The 22,620-nt window shown below is 45.6% G+C and overlaps 1 protein-coding gene across 11 annotated transcripts in view; it reads right to left on the bottom strand.

Moving 5' to 3' along the window:
- Window positions 1-22,620, bottom strand: part of AGAP1 (ArfGAP with GTPase domain, ankyrin repeat and PH domain 1) — a 571,061-nt gene that overhangs the window by 25,432 nt on the left and 523,009 nt on the right. The window lies entirely within an intron of this gene.

Here is a 22,620-nt window from a genome sequence, read left to right as displayed (position 1 = left end):
GCTACCCTATACCTATCCCCCAAATACATTTTAAAACCTGACTCAACTGGGAAGCCCCATCCACCCAAACCCATCCCTGCAGGGAGGGCACCGCCCGACAGCCCAGCTGCTGGCTGCTGTGGCTGGGGAGATGGGCTAGGCTCTGCTCCTAAGCCACGTTCCTTCCTCCCTGTCCTCAAGCACTAGGATGTCCAAAGGCCTTTTAAAAATGTTTGTAGAAAAAAGAATTTCATCAAGACAGTCAACAATCACAGTTTTATTTTTTTTAAATTATTTTTTGGTCGCTGGCCAGTATAGGGATCTGAACCCTTGACCTTGGTGTTATAATCACTGCTTTAAATGTGTCAAAAATGCAGAATCTGTGAAAACAGATGGCAGTTCTTCAAATAATTAAGTGCTGAATTACCTTACGATCCAGCAATCCCACTCCTAGGTATATACCCAAAAGAATTAAAAGCAGGAACTTGAATAGATATTTGGACACCCATGCTGACGGCAGCGTTATTCTCAACAGCTCAAATGTGGAGGCAACCCAAGTGTCTACTGACAGATGCATGGATAAGCAAAATGTGGTACGTCCATACAACGGAATGTCATTCAGCCTTCTTAAAAAGGAAGGAAATTCTGACACATGCTACAACATGAGTAAGCCTTCATGACACGATGCTAAATGAAATAAGCCAGCCACAAAAGGACAAATACTGTGCGATTCCACTCAGATGACCTAGAGTGGTGGGTGCCAGGGAAGCCCGGAGGGGGATGCGGAGTGTTTCACTGGGACAGCATTTCAGTTTGGGAAGATGAGAAAGTTCTGGAGACGGACGGTGGTGATGCTTACCCAACCATGGGAACATGTCTAATGCGACTGAGTTGTGCACTCAGCAATGGTTATTATGATGGTAAAGTTCTTATGTGTATTTTACCACAGTTTTAAAAAATCCAGAATCTGAGTTCTCTCTTGTTCCCTCCAACAGACACCACTGTGTGAATTCTCTGAAGCTGCATGCCTGCATTTTGAGGGCCCACATTATTACACCCAGGGAGCTTAAAATTAAACAATGTTATTATCGATAATATGTGGTCCATATTCAGTTCTCCCCAAATGATCCCAAAATATGCTACAGAGCAGAATTTTTCTTCCCATCCAGAGTTCAGTGCCTGGGGACATGGTGCTGTGGTCATCCTGTCTCTTTTATCTCCTTTGACTGAACTGTCCCTTCCGAGTCCCACCCTCTTTCTGGTCTTCCGCCACACTGGCATTTTGAAGGGTTGGGCTTGCCTGACTCCATCTGGCTCACAATGTGCCTGTGGAGGTGCCACATGCCTCCCTGGTGTCCCATCAGGAGGTGCAGACTGTGGGTCATCCCACTGCTCGGTCTGAGCACCTGGTTAAAGCTGTGGCCACCAGACCTGACCTCTGACCAGGAACCTTCTCCCCTTTATAATTACCGCATGATGCACAGGCTGATGCCTTGAGACTCGGGATATCTTGTTCTTTTCCCCCAAGAAATGCAGCATCTGCTGATGACCCCTGACTCAACCAGTTATTGCACGCTTGGCTGCAAGGTGGAGATCTTCCAATTCTCTCATTCTCTCTTTTTATTAGTTGGCATTTTCTATAAAGAAGAGCTTGTCTCCCACTGCCTTTTTTTGGAGTATCACTGTGGACCCATGGATGTTTAAAAATTAAAAATGTCATTTAGACTACTACCAACACTATTCTTTGTTCTGTTGGCCAGTGGGAGCCCCTTTGAGCTGCCTCTCTTCCCTCCCCCCCTTTTTGGTGGCTGGCCAGTTCGAGCCGCTCCTATTTCTATTTGACATGTCACCCTTAGTCCCTGACAGTTTCATGCTTGCTTTCTGGCACAGCAGGATGCTCTGGGCCATCCTGTACTTTCTCTGGCCACATCTGGAATGAGCTATTTTCTCAAGGAGCCCTGATTCTTATCAAAGCCACCTTTTATTTTGCTTTATTTTTTTACTTAAATTTTTAGTAAACGTTTGGAGATAGTTATAGATGCACATGTAGTTTAGAGAAATAATACAAAGAGGCCCCACGTACCTCTTGCCTTGCTTTCCCCAACTGCAACTTCTTGGAAAACTACAGTGCGCTATGGACACAACCCACCGGTCTTGTTGGTCTCCTCAGTTTCGCTTGTGCTCACTTGTACTTGTGCGTCCATGTACTTAGCTCTATGCAATTCGCTCACATGTAAGTTCCTGTACCCACCACCACAGTCAAGGTCCTGAACATTTCCTTCTTGTTGCCCTTTTATAACCCCGCCTACTCCCTCCACCCATAACTCCTGACAACCACTAATCTGTTCTCTAGCTCCATAATTTTGTCATTTCAAGAATGTTGTGTCACTGTAATCATAGAGCATGTAATCTTCTGGGATTGGCTGTTTGCACTCAACATAATTCCCTGTAGATCCATCCAAGTGACTGCACATATTGCCAGCTCACTCCTTTTCATGGCTGAGTAATATTCCGTGGTGCAGATGTGCCACAGCTTGCTCACCACCCAAGGACCTGTGTGTCGTTTTCAGTTTTTGGCTTTTACAAATAAAACTTCTATGAATGTTCATACAGAAGTTTTTGTGTAAACTTAAGTTTTTTTTTTTTTTGTCTTTTTCGTGACCGGCACTCAGCCAGTGAGTGCACCGGCCATTCCTATATAGGATCCGAACCCGCGGCGGGAGCGTCGCTGCGCTCCCAGCGCCGCACTCTCCTGAGTGCGCCACGGGCTCGGCCCGTAAACTTAAGTTTTTATTTCTCTGGGATAAATATCTAAGAGTGAGGCTGCTGATCACATGGGAGTTACGTATTTAGTTTTAAAAGAAACTGCCGAACTGTTTTCCATAGTAGAAGCAACCGACTTTTAATTTTATTTTATTTCCTGGCATTCCTCCCCCAAAGGAAGTCCATCCAGAGGCAGCCCCTCAACAGAATCACAATCAGAGGGTCCAACAAATTGCCCCAAAGAGTTATCAGTCCAAAGGGGAAAAAGAGAAAAACAAATACATGCTGAAGAAACAGACACAGGAGAGAGAAACTTTGTTCAAAGACAAAGGATCTAAGAGGCAAGTGCCAGTATTAAAGGTGAAGGATGGAAAGCAAAGTGTGGAGGAAGGACCGGGTGACCAGCAGACAGACAGCCGTTCCACCTGGGGCTTTCAGGGCCAACGCTGGGGCATGCCTGGGAGATTTCAAATCCAGACTGGACAACTTCATGCTAGGGCATTATAGAAAGGATTCAAGCTTTGGATGAGTGATTGGACTACAGCAGACATTTCTGGCTGGGACTGCTAGAGCTCCACATCGCATATCATATTTTGTACGTACCCATGTATTTTTTTCTAGAGAGTTGATAGCTTTATCAGATTCTAAAAGTTTGCACAGCACCATTTCAGATAAACTTGAAAGCATCTTCAAATTCAATCTGCATGTGTAATATAAAATATTTGGAAATAATTCACTTTTTATGTGGCATTGCATAATTAAAGGTTACAATGGTAAAATAATGGGATCTGGGTGGGGCCTCTCCTCAGTCCCGGCGGCGAAGCTCTTTCAGCCAGAGCATCACCTTCTCTGGCCATAACAATCGGTACAGGCAGGCGACCACCTTTTTAAAACAGTATTTGATAAAACCCAATTCCATTATGAAGAAGGAAGGGCCAGGGCCCATGTGATTTAGAGGAACATGATATCCCAGCATTAAATAACATGTGTGCCGGGGTGGCCTGGACCAGCGGCGACCTCCACCTTTGTCCCTCCAACGTTCCTGATAGAGACACGGAGGACTTCAGATCCATTTTGGAAGTAGATGGGATATAAAAATGAGGACAGACACACAAGAGAGAGTGTGTGTGTGCAGAAAACAAGTGGCTGAGGAGAGGCTACGTGGGTACCAGATTGACGTGCTCGTGAGCATGTGTACAAGGAACGATGAAGTTCACAAGTGGGTCAGTAAAAATGTGAGGCTCGCATCTCTGCTCACTTTTCATGGAAAAATGTGATGAAAAGAGCGCACACGTCTGGACAACAGAACTCGCTGCAGGACAAGGGCCTGCCACATGTCACCGCCCGAGGTCTCGGCCATGCGGGGCCTCTCGCTTGCTTGGCACGGTGGCGTCTGTTTCCACACCTCTTTCCCCTCTCTTCACAGACTCTTTGGGGCACATTTGGAAATTATTTAAAAAGATAAAATGCTCCTAATCTGTTACCAATTAGAAGAAACATGTGAATATTATTTTCTAATTTGTGACTCGAGTGTGCGTCTCAAAAACCAGAGAGAAGTAATTGAAATAATTATGTCTGCTCCTGAATATTTCTATGATGCTCTCGAAATAAGAGGGTGGTCATGTCCTCTTTGCATGATGTGCCCGAGGGATGAATGTATCAATAAGAACATCAAAGCCCCGGACCTGAATGGCCACAAAACCGCGACTTCTACCCAGCCCCGGGCGGCCGGTGCAGCTGGAGCGCAGGCGGCAGGCAGGAGGGCCGGCAGCGGCCGCCAGCCTCGCCAGCAGTGGGCAGCAGAGTGAGAAGCGGTGGGCTTCGTGGGAAACACGCCCTCCCTGCAATCCACTCACCCCAAACTTCTCTAATCCGGCGACTCACTGCGGCTGCAGAGCTGCTATCTAGGCATAAGCCTGATTTATGACAGGAGCAGTGTGGATCCTTTTTTTTTAAACCTAGTTACAGTGCGACTTGAGTGACTAACTCCTGAAAATTGGTAATTTCTTGGTGGTTAACAGTAGAAGGTCCACCAATGAGAAGTGAGGCATGCTAATAAATTTATAGGGTGTTACATGCCAATTAGGCCTTGTCAGCCGTTCAAGAGGCAGGGACGCCGACCAGGTTATCATTCCACAAATGTGCTCTTTATTGCCTACACTCGTGCAGTTCAATCCCCCATTTATATGTTTGAAAAGCAGCGTATTAATGCTGACTGTACAGGAACCTGGAATTTGCAGAGGGCCTTTCTGGTTAAATAACCTCCCTTTGCTTCTGGGTATATTCTTCTTTGTTCTCCAGTGGTAAATAAGGACTTTAGGAGGCGTGTGGAATCTGTAGGGAACCAGATTCGTTCCAGACCTTGGGTCTCATGACGCAGGCCATCAGGGACTCTTCCATTTACTGACGGTTGCTGTTTCGTGTGACCCCACACTCTCTTTTGCTAGTACCCCATAGCCCACTAGGTGCTTCGTCTGCATCTTGGCAACCGGGAGACTGAGAGGCACAGAGAGAAATGTTCCCTTTTTGGAATAGCGAGGAAACGTGCAGAGCTACCCAGGGAAAGAGTGTGTAAGTTTGCTCTCTGTGTTAAAGCAACTGACTGAACTAACTTTTCTACTTATATTTTCTTTGGGGAAAAAAATCACAAAAAAGGTGCGTGCTCTTTGGAAAAAAGCCATCCATGTGGAAATGTAAATGTGGACTTGGATGCTGCCACCTACGTGAGCGGCGGATCACGGTGTCCCACCCCTTCTCTTTTTGCCCCTCCAACAATGGACAGTGAGGGCCCTTCCACCTTCTGCACTTCAAAACATGCAAACCAGTTCTTACCTTTTTCTTTTTTTTAGTGGAAGCGAGTTCTTTAAATTTGATTTCAGCCCTGTGTGTCTTTACAAGGATTACCACCATCATCTAACGCCCTATTAAGCATTCATTCTTTCAAGAAATATCAATTGAGCATTCACGAGGAATTAGGTAGTGCACTGCACCGTATTAGGTCCTGGGACAGAGGCGAGTAGAGGAGATAGGTAAATTAAGTCGTGACAATGGGAAAAGAGCTATATTTGTGGTATAAACTGCTGTAATCTCAGGGAATAAAACAAGCTGAGAGAAACTGTTCTCTTGGTTTTTACTATGTAGACAGCTCTGGATTTAGTTTACAAAAATTAAAGTATAGTTAAGCCCAGATGAAGAATTCACACTATTTCCTGTAGCTTAAGAACATACAATGCACTGGTGAACATTGGAGCATCGACCAATTTGCACACTGCCTGTGAATCACGGAAACAAACCTTTAGTTCACAGAGGTATCAATCTCATGATACATCTACCACCCACTAACTCAACAGTAAAGACAACTTTTTGGAAATGTCAGCCAACCAACACGCCCAGTAGAAGTGTCTTACTCTCCAGGATGGTGGTTACAAACTCCAGATGTTCTTAGCACTTAATGGGCCTTTCTGTTTTCTAGCAGAGCTGGAGTTATCTAGCTTCCTCTTTACTGTGCTTGTAAACCCCTTCAAAGCACTGCAGAGAAAACTTTTCTTTTGCCAGTCCCAAAGTGAAAATACCGATGGCCTTTCTTATTAAGGTCCAATGACAGCTGCATAGTGGGGGGTGCTCTCTGAGACCTAACAGGGCTGGGGACCAGGAGGAGGAGCACAGCTAGGGTCCTGGGTCCAGCTGGGTGGAGTTCCAAGTGAAAGGCACACTGGTGAAGGTCCCCAACTTTCTAGAGATGACCATCATAAAGACTGAAGGTCTTTCTTGTCCCAGAGAGGAGACTTGCCAGATCAGCACATTAACAAACTGGATAACCTGTCCCTCGGGCCAGGTACACCGAGCATGTCCCATTCACCTTCCCTGCCCCTGGCTGTGCTGGATGCTGACATTTAATCTGACTTAGGATGTATGGTCACTTTCCTTCTGTGCCTTTGCAGAAGAAGAGGATGAACATCCTCTGAGATGTTTTTACGCCTTCAAGGTTCCCGCAGGTCTCAACCACAGAGGACCATGAGAATGTCCCCTCCCTCAAAGTTCTCTGATCTACCACCCCCCAAAATAGCCCATTCTAGAGCCCTGTGATGATACTTAGTGAATCTACTTTAATTGAAGCCAATTTCCTCCTATTTGGTCCTTCGTGAACAAAGAAAACGGGTATGTCCCTGGTGTCTTCTAATAGATAATGCCAGTGCACATGGCCTTAATAGACTAGTCACAGTACCACATGCAAATACAAAAGCTTTTTTAAAATGGCAGGCCATCATAGCATCACACTTACAGAAGGAGCCCTGATTAGAACATCAAACTGGTCACAGGTGGGGAATAGCCCTAAAAGTGGCCATTCCTGGGAAGTGTGCACCACGGTCCTATGCTGCATCTGCAATTTCAACAGGAACCGTGAGGCAGGAACAGGCTCTCTTGGGAAGGTGGTGTGGTAGAGTCATGAGAAATGGATGGGTCATAACGTAAAAGGCAAATGCTCCTTAAACATGAGATTCTCTTGTAGAGGACACGGACTCTTTCATGCACACAGACTGATATCTCCCACCCCCACCTTGGGCTTTGGCTTCCCCTCATTCCCACCTCGCCCCCTAAATAACACTGGAATGCCCTGTCCCCTGATGGGCTCCATAATGAGAAGCGCTGTCAATCACAGCTCCATTAGCCTGGACAGACTTTCACTTCCTGAAACAATTTATTGGATTCCCAGAAGCAAATGGGCCCTCTTCCTTTTCAGCTCTGTTTTTAGGGAGCTATTCAGAGGGAGTGTGTGTCCCTTCTGTTCCTGCTGGGCGGCCTTTGTTTCCTTCATTTACTCATGAAAACAGTTTCCTGAGTTTACCTACCTCCTCTGTCCTGGGTTTCCCGAGTGTTTGCCAAAACTTCCCCCCTCCCACTGTTCAGTTGCTACACAAAACCCACCAGCTGTTTCCAGCTACTGAACCAGGGAAGGAGGGGTGAATTTTATTTGCCGACTTTTTGGAGGGAGGCAGGGCCTGCGGTGGGGGTGGGGGAAGGCACATACCTGAAGAAATTAAACGTATGAAAAGAAAGAAATAAGGCTGATGAGCGAATGCCTGATGACGATGCCCTCCTTACATGTACAAGGACCCCTCTGGGGTCCCTGCCTTTCCCCCACTCCGTTGTTTCCTGCTATCTCATTCCCAACCAAGGATTGAACCAGCTCCATAAAAAACAGCTAAAGACATCCTAGCTAAAATTTTATCCTAAAAATGTTAAGACTTCTTTGACTATATTCACAGCACTTATATATATATAAGGTCTATGCAATGAGTGGTGATTATAGTTTTGCTCTGATAAAATTTCCAATTCTTTAAGAAACCCATGCAACCTACCACCAAAGTGCTGTTTAACAGGTCAGCATATCTTCCAGTTTCTGAATAGAAAAAGAGGACTCAAAATTACATAAAATAATATTTTCCTTCTATTGCTCTTCTTAAAGGATAATATGCACTGTGCAACTGCACCTGAGCAGCAGGGCGGTATCCTTTAAGCATAAATCAGTTTAACTTTTAACCTGGGAAAACAGACTGCAGAAGGAAGACAGTTATGTTGTCGCCTTCTGAGAATTTCAAGTCAATAGTAAATTGGGGGGGCACGTTAGTTCCACTGAGATCCAATCAGGACAAAATTATGCAGCCATGTAAGAAATAATATCTATTAGGCTAATTTAATCACCGAATACTTTACAGATGAATTAGAATTTAGAATCCAATTATTTCCAACATTCGGACTGTCAGAGCCAGTTTCTAAGCAGGAGGAAGAAAAAAAGGGGTCCATTAGGGCAGCTTTTAAAAATGCAGTGAATGGAATGGGCCATCTCGTGCTCCAAGGCTGTGGTAACAGCAGAGAAATGACAAGTGTGCTCATAGTTTTGGTCATCACCCCACTCCATCAAGCCCAATGAACCCATGGCCAGGATGCTCAGATCTGTTGTTCCTGAGGGATAGCCATTGTCCCGGCCAGGAACCCAAACAACCACCCAGGAGCCCTCCTGCTCAGGGTTGGCACGCCTTCACAAAGGAAGGCTGGGCCACATCCTGGGGTGGCCCATGGAGCGGGGCAGCTCGTTGGCCTGGAAAACTGCAGGGTGCTCTCGGGGGGTCACATCCTAGCAGTGGGACCCTGCCTACCTCTCTCCTAGCGCCTGGCTCTCTTCACAGCTGCCTTTCTTTATATGGATAGTGAGGGCTGTCTGGAGACGAGGTCGGAGATGAGGGAAAAGCAGAGCTGTGGACCTGCTGGGCCCGGCTGCAGCCACCTGGGCCTCTGGGACGCACGAGCTTGTCCTACCACCTGGGATGGTGTCTGTGGCACTCTGTGTGGGGAACCGGCACGTGAGGTCGGTCAGCAGTAGAGATGAAAATGAGATCATCTCGGCATGAACAAAACTAGCCTTGGAGGGTGATCCTCTCCTAGGTGGAACCATCCAGACAGCTGGAGGCAGCTGCAGGAATAAAGGAACTTTCTGGTTTGCATGTTAGCATTCTGAAGAGATCTGAGGACTCCTGAAAGAATCAAGTGGTGGTTTTTTTTTCTTTTTTCCCCCTTTCTCAGAGAATTGGGTAAACAAAAATTCTTATAATTGATATATGAGTTATGAACAGACAGATTTGTTTCAGGGTTTCAATTATTTAAATCCAAACAGAGGTTTTTCTGAAAGGAAAAGGCTGGAATATAAATCTTTTTACAGGTTGCATTTTCTGTAGGGAATAGAAATATGGAGAAGCTCTTTGCGTTACGGCTGTTTTGCAATTCTCAGGAATCTCCCACATTTTAAATAGTAGAGTAGAACTGCTAGGAAAGAACCTCCACCTATAATTCATTCCAGAATGATCCTTACAGCGTGAAATGAATGAATGTACTGTGCATTTAAATTTTAATACGCCAGCGGGTCATGGGGCTGGCCGTCAGGACTGAATACACTTGTTTAAACTTAAGGTGGCCGCGGAGACCCCTCCTCTTCAGGAAGGCATAACTAAAGCAAACCGCCAGTAGAGCCATTACCCACTGGGGCCTCTGCAGCCCCATTCCAAGGTGGGAGGGAACTCCGGTGTTTACAGGCCATAGGGGTTTTATGATGGGGGTGCTTCCTGCCTGGCTGAACAGAGAGCGCCAATCCTACAGACTCTGGGAGCCCTCCTGCACATTTTCCTCCACCTGGCACACAATGCGTCCTTATTGTCCCTTTAATTACTGAGCTGGATGGCTCTGCTCCCTCTCACCAGAACCTTTGTGTGTGCCTCTGTGTGTGTGTGTGCGTGCACATCCACATTTATCTCTTTGATTCATTTAATTGAGGGCAGGGCATTGGACAGGATCTCAGAAGAGGCATTCCTTGTTCTTGGATGATTTATTGCAGCTCTTAAAAACACCTGTTCATAATTTATCCTTTTGTAAAAAATCAGACTTAATATAGTTTCTTTAAAGTACCAAAAAGAAAAAAAGCTTCCTTTCCTTGGTCAGAGCAATGCTGGAAAAAAAAAAATCTTCCCTTGTAATACTTTAAGTTAAAAAAGGCTACATTATTATAAGAAAAGAAACTCTACTTAAGAATAATCATTAGAAAGCCTCCCAAATTTGTGGTGATTATTTCTCTTCGTATGAAAGTGTGTGTGCCCCCGTGCATGTGCACACATATTTACATGGAATTCTAATCCCGATTTTTTAGTGACAGGCATTCTCAACACAGAAAGTTAAGCTGGCAACTGCTTGAAAATAAATGGACTTTTCAACATAAAGCAAAGGGAGAACTGCAACACTTAGGCACCAGTTTTGATGGATTCATACTAAAAAAGTCACTTCCTTATGACAAAATGAAAACAATCCTTTAATCTTTCCTTTAGAGAAAACATCAGCCCCCTAAGTCACAAAATCAACCAATGTAATGAGCCTGTAAAGAAAACAAACTTCCATATGACAAACCGAGCTCTTTGCACAGACTTATGCAATACTGGGACACATAAGCTGACAGAAAAACCCAGGACCAAGGCCAAGGCAGTTGACAATGGCCACATCGTCAGCAAGTTCATCGAGCCGGTCTAAATGGAAGGTAAGGCCTCTTTTCTTTAACTGGAGGAGATTCATAAACCAATCACCACTACAGGTAAGCTGTTTGGCTCTGACAGGCCTTTTGGGAATTATCTTCCTTTCTGGAGGGGATCGATGCCTAGGAAAAGCTCTCCCTCCCTGAGAGATCAAATGGGCAGCAGCCCCTTAGCAGGACCTGGTCGGTGAGCTCCCGCCACATGCCTAATTAATGACCCTGCTGGTCGCAGCTGGAAGAGCTGAGCTGGGGGTGATTAATTAAATTAGCTGGCAGAGGAAATTACAGTGGAAAAGCCAAAGTTTGATTGCTCCATAATTAACCGCAGTGCAAATAATATCTGCATCTATAACTTCCAGCGATGAGATCAGAAGCCAATTGAATTTGGCACTGATTGAAGCTGTAAATATCCTGTGGTGAAAAATGATAGGTTTGTTCTAGAGGGAAAACTTACAGAAATGGACATCTAGCAAATGCGATCAGGGGAAAAGGGCACCAGAGGAAACTGCAGGAAGAAAGCCTTACCTTTCATGCTGCCTTTTTCCAACATTAAAACAACTCTTTTTTCATATTTCTTTTGGATTAGTGACTAGGCGTGCTATCCTACATATCCTGTCTCTAAATTTCAGATTTGACTTCCCATGCATGGAACCTATGTTAGAATTCCACCCCCCTTTCTCTTTCCAGGGATTAAAACCCAATTCTAAAATAATTTCATAGGCTAATAGGGGGGGACCACTTTCATCTCCCTGAGAAGAAGAATGTTCTATTTAGACCATCAAATGTGTGAGCTATTGCTGCTTTTCTGGATAATGACATTTTTTCTTCTTTGTAACAATTTCATGTTCAAAATATGGCTTCATTAGCAAGAGGATTCTACTTAAAAGAAAAAAAGTACTTTATACAGATAATTGCCTTGCAAAAAAACCGCAGAACTTTCAGCATATGGAAACACTACTTTTTCTAACATCCATATATTTTCACTGGTAAGTTGTTGCAAGGCAAAAAGTCATGCATCTGTACTAGAGATGCTTTGCAAAGTAATGACTTGGTGGCTTTGGATCAGAAGGTGTGGCATCTTTCTGCAACTGATCAATAACAATTTACCCCAATCTTGACACACACAGTCAAGCGGAGGAAACACCGCAGCTATTAAACATACGTAGAGTGTCAACAGTTCAAACGCAGCACGGTTCAGAAATGTATCCCTGACACCTCCACTGAGCTTCCCACCCGACCTCCCAAGGCAAGCGGTGTTTCTCTCTCTCTTTTTCCAATAAGAAGGCTGAGGCTCGGGGTGGTCAACGGTATGTCAGGACAGGACCCAGTCCTCCTGTCCAGCATCCTCACTCTAGCCAGGACCCTCCTCCTGCTGATTCCATGTGGTCTTCCTCCCAGCAGATAGCTCTGTCTGTGCCCTGGACTGAGATGTACCCACAAGTGCTGCATGTCTGCATGGAAAGAGAAAAGCGGGCAGGGCCGTGACTGTCGTGGGGGCTTGATGACATGAGCCATAGTGTCTCGAGAGGACAGAATAACATGGTAGACAGGATTTTAGCGGTGTCTTCGTCCTAATCCCAAGAACCTGTGCATATGTGACTTTAGGTGGCAATGTGACTGTACATGTGATTAGGTCAAGGACCTTGCGGGAGGGAGGTTATCTTGGATTACCCGGATGGGCGCAATGGAATCACAGGGATTCTTTTAAGAGGGAGGCAAGGGGTCAGAGTCAGAGAAGGCGTGGCTATGGAAGCAGAGGTGGGAGTGACGTGGGGCCATAAGCCAGGATACGTGGGTGGCCTCTAGACGCTGGAAAAGACAAGGGGATGGACTCCCTGCAGAGCCTCTAGAAAGAACACAAGCTGTGTTGACCCACGTGTTTACTTTAAGCCACTACATGTGTGGTGAATTGTTACAGCACCGGTAGGAACCTTATACCCACAGGATCAGGAAAAGAAGGACTGAGCTGTTAAAAGCTGGGGTGGATGAAACATGTATGGGACATAGCAGGTGGCTGGCCATGGTGGCATCCACTGAACTCAACATGGGCAGCCTCAGACCCTCTCGGCCATATAGTCTCTGGAATGGACAGACAGTGAGAAATTGTGAAGGGTCTGAGATGTCACCTAACTGGCAAGTTGGCTTGCCACAGTTTCATGGAGCTGGTCAAAGTCGTGAGGATCCTGGCAGGGTGTGAGCCTATGTGGAATGATCTAGCTCACGATTAGGACTCCTGAAGGGAGAAGCAGCTGGAGGGCAGACTGGGTCAAGCCAAGTACCAAGTCACGGGAGCCAGGGAGGGGCCAGAATGTGCCCGTGGCTGGGATGATCACAGCACAAGGCTTCTCTCCTTACTGGTGTGGGAAATTGTACATATTATAAAGAAGCCTCTTTGATTTTGTTTACTTCAGTTCTCAAACACACCTCTTTTCCCAGAGACATCTATTATCACTTGCCGGGATCAAAGCTCACAGGAGTGCATTTTGGAAATCAGGGCTTTGACCCAGCAGCATCCTGGTTTCTATGCCGAGAAGGACAAGATGGCTTATTATGGGCCATGTTTGAAACAGTCAGGAAACAGATGTTCTCAAGACTTTTTAAAAAACCCCACAATATTGTCTGGATTGTGAAACCAATCTAATTTTCATTTTCTAGATCTTATCGAGAAGCGTCTACGAAGGAGGACTGCTGCCAGGTAGGATGGCCTACGTGAGCAGAGAGCTGCCCCTGCAGACCCCACACATCCCGTGGCCTGTGCTGCCCGGGCCTCCTCTGCCTCTCGGCTGCCACTGCGGTTTCCCCACAGCAGTTGGCGCTGATGGAACTGCTGCTGCTTCCTCTGAACGTTTCTCTTCTCCAAATGAGCTTCAGATTTGGAGCCAGGCGCTTGGAAACAGACTTCAGACCTAGAGTCAATGACACCGGGCAGCTCTCATGGCTGTTTGTCAAAGGCCCCTCTTGGGACCTGCGGGGACGCAGGAAGGCTGCGCGGTCTGGGGAGTGCGAGGAGAGGCGAGGGGCTTGCCAAAGCAGCTGAGGGGGCCCTGCTGGGGTGAGGGCGCTTCCCCCAGCGTCTGCTGAGGGGCACCTCAGCTATTTCCAGTATTAAAGAAGCCCCAGCAGGTCCCACATTTACTCAGGAAGCTTTGAAAACCTAGGAGGAAAGATCTAGGCCCAATTCCCTCATCCTCGTCCAAGGCTGGAATACAGTTCACTACTCCGACTCCTAAACTGAAAGTAGCAGGGACCCTTTTGTGGCTTCAACCCCCATTCATGTTGCCTCTTTTTGTCCTGTATTTTCTCGATAAACTGGGAGCCTCCTGGGGTGGGGGCGGCAGTACTAAGTCCTTTTTTTTTTTTTTTTTTTTTACCCCTTAACAGCTTTATTGAGGTATAATTTATATACCATAAAATTCATCTGCTTTGGGCATCCAATTCAACGATTTTTAGTTAATTGCAGAGCTGTGCAACCATGACCAGAATCTGACTCTAGAACATTTCTATCACCCCAAAAGATTCCTCATGCCCATCTGAAATTCCCTTTTCCAACCCAGGCAACCAGTCCTCTGCTTTCTGTCTCCACAGATTTGCCTTTTCTGGATGTTTCACATAAACAAAATCACATAATATGCAGGTCTTTCGTGTCTGGCTTGTTTCACTGAGAACTCAGTCTTTATGTTTATTTCATAGACTGTTAAGTAAATGAAAACAGGAATTGGAAACAAAAAACAAATGAGAGTGCTTTGCACTGAAGGAATTTTTGGTTACTCTTCAACTAATTCAATGAATGATTCATAACATTCCTACACATTTATTTTGGTTCAGTGTGGTTCAGAAATACCTACTGAATTTAGGTGTTAGGTTTTATATAGGCTATTATTTATTAAGAGCAAATGGACTCCTGATATTTAAAATGAACTTGAAATTGCTGAGTTCAAACTTATGAAAATTAAGAACAGCCTGCGCCATGCCAGATAAAAACTGGTCATTAACTTCCTAGAGCGCATGACGTGCATTAACACCCCAGTATCTTTACATGTTAATCCGATGGTGAAGTCGTCCCACTCTGAAGAGACTGCTAGGATGATCGATTGAAAACTGGAGAAGACTCTTTTTGTACAGTGCCTTTAGCCTATACTCAGTCTAACCCACACCAAAGAAATGTCTAAACCTTTTACAGTTGATACATACGTGTATACATATATAAACGGGAGGAGAAGAGAATCACACACTTCCCAAGCTAGAAGGGACTCCTTGGGGGTCTTCCTGCCCAGCCTCTCCCTGTGCAGAGGATCCTGATCTTATGAGAAGGTGAGAGACTTCCACCGACTGTGGCCTGTCCATGGCTCTCACTGGGCTCCCTGTGCCGCCGAGTGGCTCCTGCTCAGCCAGCTGGTATGCAAAGGACTTACTGTCAAGGACGTCAGGACAAACCTCTAATGAAAACTGTCACTGGATCTTTAATGAGAAGGAGGGTTGTCTACTATAGAGGACTGTCTGGAAGTCAAAAATCATCTATCTGTTCCCAGGGAAGCCAAGAACCTTCTCCACAATCTCCCCTGCCAGCTTCTCGGAGGGCAGCCCTGAGGTACTTTGGGAAGCTGTCCTAGCTGGCGGCTCTGGTTTTCCTGTGAGTCAACACATATGCTCTAGTGCAAAGAGCATTACAGACAAGCCAGAATCTGGAAGTCTTACACAGCACCTGACCAGTGCCAGGGCTGTTTTACCAGGTCTGTGTTTGCAGAACAGCCTGGGATATGAAGCTGGGGGCTGTAGGGGATGGGCAACCTGGAGGTAAACTGAGGGAGGAAGGCTCTGCTGGCCCAGGAGAGCTGTGGCCACACAGGATTTCCAGTGCGGGCAGGCGGCACTGACATACAAGGTCTCAGGATAGCCTGTGACAGGCGCTACATCCACATGGCGAGGGGACAGGCAGTCCACACCTAAAGATCCATTGGCAGGGCCCAGGAAACCATTCCAGCAGGACCCCAGGCCCTGGAAACGTGATCAAGGTAGAAGGCATTTTCCCAAAACAAGGACTGGGGTAAGTATCCCGTGGACGTTGAGCACAGGAAGACGACAGTGACACATACCATTTACTGACCCAGGCATGACAGAAGGGGCTTTACATACTTAGAGCTCAGACCAGCCCTACAGAGCAGACGTTCTCTTCTCCAGGGTGCAGATGGTCCCAAGAAGTTAAAGAACTCGCCCAGAGTTGTGTAGTAAGTGAGGGAAGCAGAATTCAAACCCAGGCACTGTGCAGAGGCAGAATTCATAGTAACACGACACTGGACTGCCCCAACCAGGAAAAGCAAGTGACGGAGTGCTTGCCCAGAGCTCTTTCAACTCCTCCCTCGTAGGCTCTGGTTTAATCCCTGGCTGTGGCGAAAGCTGGGCCTGGGGTGGGGAACCTGGCAGGACCTGACCGGGATAGGTATGGAAACCTCAGCCTGCCCCTGAAGCTCTACTTTCCCCTCCTCATCTCTTACACCCACTCTACCTGCTCCCAAAGGCGCAAGGTGATGTATCCAGGGAGAGTGGCTAACGCGGTTAAAAGAGACCCACCTCTACAGGGGCTTCGGGCACCTCCCCGCTCTGGTTCTCAGTCACCTGGCAGCTTCTTTCTGTACATCTTCTCTCTGCCCTGCCTCCTCAGACCTTACATCATCTGTGTCAGGCAGAGCTTCTCCACCTGGCTCTGCCTTCAAACCACATGGGCAACTTCTGAGACTCTGGAATTCCAGCCCTCACCTCGTCCAATCACAAACCTGGGGTGGGGCCAGTACCAGAGTCTTTTAGGGCTCCTAGGTGATTGCAGTAAGCTGCCATTCCCAGAAGTGTGGTCCCTGGACCAGCAGCTGAAGCCTCCCCTGGAACCCGTAAGATATGCAAATTCTCCCGTCCTACCCCAGGCCTACTGGATCAGAACCTCTGGGAGTGGGCTCAGGGTTTTAAACAAGCCCTCAGGTGATTCTGATGAGAACCGCTGCCTTAGACAAGGTTTCCTAACCTTGGCACTGCTGACATTTTGGGCCGGACAATTCTTTGGGGGAAGTTGTCTTGTGCATTATAGGCTATTTGGCAGCATCTCTGGCCTCTACCTACTAGACGCCAGTAAGCAGCTGCCCCCTTCAAGCTGTGACACCCAAGATGTCTCCAGACATTCCCCAGTGTCCTGTGGGAGGCAGAATCAGCCCCAGGTGGCCCTGGCATCCAGAGATCTAGGATGTGCGATGGAAATGCCTGGGGGCAGAGTCTGATTCCAGGGGTCTGGGGAGGGGCTGCAGGTCCCCCCCAGACTCAGATGTGCAGATGGGGCTGAGAAGCACCGAAGGAGAGTTGGAAAAGGCCCTCGGGCATCTGTGAGGCAAAGCCTGTTTGAGGCCCTGGTAAAAAGCAGGAACTGCTTCACCTGCCGATGAAGAAAGTTCCGAAAGACTGAGTGGCTTCGTGCTCAAAGCGACTGTGATGGTCCCTGGAACTGAGACCAGGTTACTTAATAACCACTCCCAAGTTATTTTACAAGTAAGACATTTTACGTGTGAGCATCAATAGAAGGTCGTGGCCAAACACACATTCACAACACTTTCCCTCCGAGGAGCATAACACCGAGACATCATAATCCGACACCCCTACCCCCAGAGCTCTTCTGCAAGTTGACAGGACAAAAGCCACTTCTGTCCTGACAAGCCGTGTAGACCCACGATGTCCAAGATGGTAGTCACAGGCCACATGGGGCTGTTGGACACTGGAAAGGTGGCTAGTCCCAATTGAAATGTACTGTGGGAAATAACACACAGATTTCATAGGCTCAGGATAAAAGCAGAATGCAAATATCTCGTTAATAGTTTTTTATATTGATTACTATGTTGAAATAACATTTTAGACATATTGGGCTAATTATATTATTAAAATTACTTCAATCGGGTTCTTTTAGCCTTTTAAAATGACACACGTAGCTTGCATGACAGTTCGGTCGGGCAGCACTGGTGTGGACAGTGGCGACGGCAAGTGAGAAATTTGAGGGGAAAACGTGAGTTCTCTTTCCAGAGAGAAAAAAACATTTCTCGTGCAGTGGAAAACCACAGGATGTCTGGGTTTTTTTTTTTTTTTTTTTTTTTTTTTTATTTAGCTCTCTCCTGGAGATGGCCAAGGACACCATTTGAAGCAGAATCATCTGGCATCTATGGACAATTCTCGGTTCTCAATGACAGCAGATAATTCCAAAATTGGACTTGATTTTAAACTAAGAAAAATGAGGACTTGGTGTGCCAGCTGCATATAGCTGTGGCGCCCCAACCCGCTCTTTCTCCCAGGGCTACCACAATTTCCAAGGAGACCCTGCGAGGGGTCTGGCAGCAGAGAAAATCCCTGGCAACCTGAGGGACACTCCCCCTCCACTGGCCATGCTTTATTTCTGTTATGAAAACTTTTGCCTTTAATTCGGCTCTTCCAGACAACCAAGCCCTGCTGGCTCCCCAAAGCTGTCAGAAGCCAGTCAGCTGCAGACAAGGCAACAATTCTGCTTTGTCCACTGTGGGTTCTCACACGCTGGCTGAACTGGTTACTGTGTCCCCTCTGCAAACATGACACTGGTGAGCCTGCAGGTAACATGGCCCCAGTGTGGTTCTGGGAGACGTGCTGTTGAGCAAGCGTTCCAGAATGTGAATATCCACAGCACTAGGACAATCCCTCCCAGAGGCCAGGGCCACTGAGGGACTCAGCAGGAAGCTACTCGTTCACAAGGTGGGCTCTGACCAGGTGCAGAATAAGTGCCGGACACAGCCCTAACTCCGCCCTCCCTCCTCCCTGGGCTGGGGGCTACCCCTGGCCAAGGCAGTTGCCCAAGGAGGGGCGTGTCCCCTTTAGATAAATAGAATGCTGAAAGTGAGCTGGTTGGGGGCCCGCACGTGACAGTGAGCTGGTTGCGGGCCCTCACGTGACAGTGAGCTGGTTGGCAGCTTGCATGTGACAGTGAGTTGGTTGCGGGCCTACACGTGAGGATGATTTGCATTTTTGCTTTGATCCGCTGACTATATGATTGCTGTGTGCACTCCTCAGCAGTGTGGACTTCTTACTGACCTGTCACCATTGGTGCCTCTTGTAAGTCTAATAAGCCCATGTCTGCCCTCTGGCTCTTTGGGTGACTTCTTCGGAATAGGTAAATTCTACATGAGTATCCTCTCTGATTTGGGGATTCCAGTCACCAGGCCACGGCTGTCCCAGACAATTCACAAGCCCCTCCTGTGTCTCAAACCACTTCAAAATCCTTCCTTGATCTTCTAGAAAAGATTCTTTGGGGATAAGGCCATCAACGTCAATGAAATGAATCGGCACTGCCTTCCGAGCCCAGCTGGGATGGTGTTTCCCATCTCTCTCGAAGCTGGCAAAGCCTCGGGCTTCCTTCACAGCTACTATTTGTCTCGGGAACATGATTTTCTCCAGCTTTACCTAAAACTTCAGAACATGCTGTTTTTAATTTTTTTCTCATCACTTAAAATGTATGGCATATTTTTTCTTTTTTCTAAAGGGTTTATTCGCAAACCCTGCAATTCACTCAAAGTATACAATTCAATGGTTTTAGTATTTTTCACAAGCACGTAACCAGGACAATCAATTCTGGAATATTTTCATCACCCCAAAAAGAAGTCTCTTACCCACCAGCAGTCCACACCCATTTCCCTGATGCTTCTCTCTCCCCCACTCCCCACCCCAGTTTGGCAACCACTAATCCACCTTCTATATGAACTTTCCTATTCTGGACATCTCACATAAGTAGAATCGTACAATCTGAGGTCTTTCTTGACTAGCTTCTTTCACTCAGCATAACGTTGAAGGTCCATTTGTGTTGTAGCACGGGTCAGTACTTCATTCCTTTACATTCCTGCATAGTATTCCACCGTATAAACACACTACATTGTGTTTATCCATTTGGCAGTTAATGGACATGTTTGTTTCCAATGTTTTCATTTCTCTTGTGCATATGAGTGGAATTGTGGGGTCATAAAGTAACTCTATAATTGTATTTAATCTTTGGAGAAACTCATAATTTTATAGATATTCTTTACCTGCCAAGAGTCCGTCAGAATTAGTCTGATGATTTCAGTACGGCTCATTCACATTATGCACACAGGTGGATCAATAGGGCATTCTAGATGCTGCCCTAAACACTTGCCCTCCCCCACCAAATCCAGTCTCTGGGAACAAAAGGAGAACAACGAGGTCCTCTCGCATATGAGGAAACTGAGGCCTGGGGAGGGTGTATTTCAAGGCTGCACAGCTCTTCAGCAGCAATGCACGGCTCAAGTCCAAGTGCTGTTCTTATTCCCAGCCCCTCCCAGCCTCAGCGTTCTTAGCACAGGGCCATGGCCAGCAGGCGCCAGTGCTCCTGATGCCACCGACAAGTGTGCCCCTGGGGTGGCACCAATCTGCCATTCTCACACTGAGAGAAAGTCACAGTCATGCCATTCATGTCCACGACACATCCCTGTCCCTCTAAGCCTTCTATCCATCTCATAGACATCTTATAAAAAACTAACCCAAAGTTTAAAATGGTAGAAAATCAGAAAATAAAGCAATAAATTAGAACAAACCAGAACCCCATCCCCTAAAAATAGTCACAATTAACAATTTGGGGTTTATTCTAATTTATAACCTGTTTTTAACTTAATATACTGTGACTGTCTCTCCATGTTATTACATTTTCAGCTGTATCACATTTAATGGCTTTCGAAGGTTGCAATGTATGAGGGGTCTTCAAAAAGTTCATGAGAAGACTTGTATTATGTTTTAATTCTATTTCCCATGAACATTTTGAAGTGCCCTTGCATATATTGTATACAATCATATGAGGATACTTCAAAAAGTTTGTCGAGAAATTGAATTAAAGGATAATACAAATCCTTCCATGAACTTTTTGAAGACCCCTGTATATAAATAACGTATATACTTATATTATATAAAATGTATATATGATGTAAGTATATGCATTATTTATACAAAATAAATGATAATTTGTTGAATCACTTATTTTTGATTTTTGCTTTATTTAAAATTTTTAGCTATTATAAACAATGATGGAATTGAATGCCTTTGCAAGTAAATCTTTTTGCACACAACCTTCATTTTTTTATGATAAATGTTAAAAGAAGAATTGCTGGGTCAAAAAGTATATAATTTTACAGGCTGTTGACACACACTGCCAAGTTCCATCCGGGAAGGCTCCCCTATTTTTGCTCTTACCAGCAGGGCTGCGGGGAGGGGGTTGAGATATAGGCACTTTTCCATGAAACCTGAGCTAACACTAGCGATTATTATTTTAAGAAACAAAACTTTTTTACACATCAGATGTTTCACACTGATGTGCAGCTAATTATTTGATTTGAGTAAGAGCCACTCCATTTTACAGGAACATACACAACATGCCCTTTTCTTTGCCAGACGGCCTAGCACAGGACCGATGGCTGACTCTGAACACCCAGTGGCTGTCACTTGAAATACGGTGAAAACACACCCCAGGATGGTCACTCCTCTTTGGCCTCCATGAGTGACATGGAAAACATTCACTCTTCCTGAGTCTACCTCTTATGGACGTAATACAGATGCTGCAAAGGGTGTGCAGGGTGTTTCTATTAAGAGACGAGGTTGCTTCCCCAGAATCAGATAATGCAACCTCATTCTCTTCTTCAGAAATGTGCTACTCTGTCTCAGCCACTTAATTTAGTGCATAGTAACATAAATTACTTTACACTACTTCGTAAGAAAATAATTGAATTATCTTCCCAGAAACATCTCCTGTCTCTCCCAAAGAGGTTGGCTTAATATTAGGTATTATTATAGACACTGATGAAATACGCTGGTCACTCGATTTAGGACATTACAGCAAATGCAACATGTGGACACTATAATTTTTTTTACTACAATTTTTTATAGGGGTTTCTGAACTTGGCAAAAGTGTCTGACTTTTAGAAAATTTTTCCCTTTAAAATCTTGGTAATTATTCCTTTAAAAAACTAATAAATTACATTTATTTAGAATGTAGACCTTTATTCGGAAGTTTAGGTATTCAGCACTGTGTTAAATATATTGTTCATTAAATTCTCAAAATCACCCTAACGAGGCAGGTACTATACTTATCCCTCACTTTGCAGATTGGAAAACTAAAGCACAGAGCAGTCAAACATCCATCCCAGGCCACACAGCAAGCCAATACAAAAGACAGGTGTACCAGTCTGACATGAGTTGGAACTCTGAGCCACAACTCCAGGACTAGATCCATACAGAGAGAGCATCTGACATACAGCAAGCTCTTAGGTCTACAGCGATAAAAAACTGGTTTATGAAACTTGGTATTTCCTGATATTCCCTTAGAAGAATAAAACATGCAGAAAATGTAGCATTAGTAAGATACACAGTCCTTTTCAATTATGTTTTTTGAGTGACAGAAGCCAGGCACAAAAACATATATACCATATAATTCCATTTATACGAATTTTTAGAAGAGGCAAAAATAGCCTATCCAGGTGAATGTCAGATCCATGGCTGCTTCTGAACAGGGAGAATGAACGGGAAGGTGCAGAAGGGAACTTCCTGGGTGATGGAAATATTATTTTTAGGTGTATGGAGTTGTCAGAACTGACTGAAGTGATGGCACACTCAAGATGTGTGTGATTGAGTATGCAAATTATACCTCAATACAATTTTTTAATCTAAAAGAAAAGTAGACCACCTGCCCCAGATAATCCAATAATTAATTATAAGAGTTCATGATTTATCTTAATCTCAGAAGAGTGGCATTATATTTG

This window comes from Cynocephalus volans, chromosome 1, assembly GCF_027409185.1.
Source record: "Cynocephalus volans isolate mCynVol1 chromosome 1, mCynVol1.pri, whole genome shotgun sequence".
Lineage (NCBI taxonomy): Eukaryota > Metazoa > Chordata > Mammalia > Dermoptera > Cynocephalidae > Cynocephalus > Cynocephalus volans.
The sequence above is the reverse complement of the archived record's forward strand: the minus strand, read 5'-3'. Positions and strand labels throughout refer to the sequence as shown.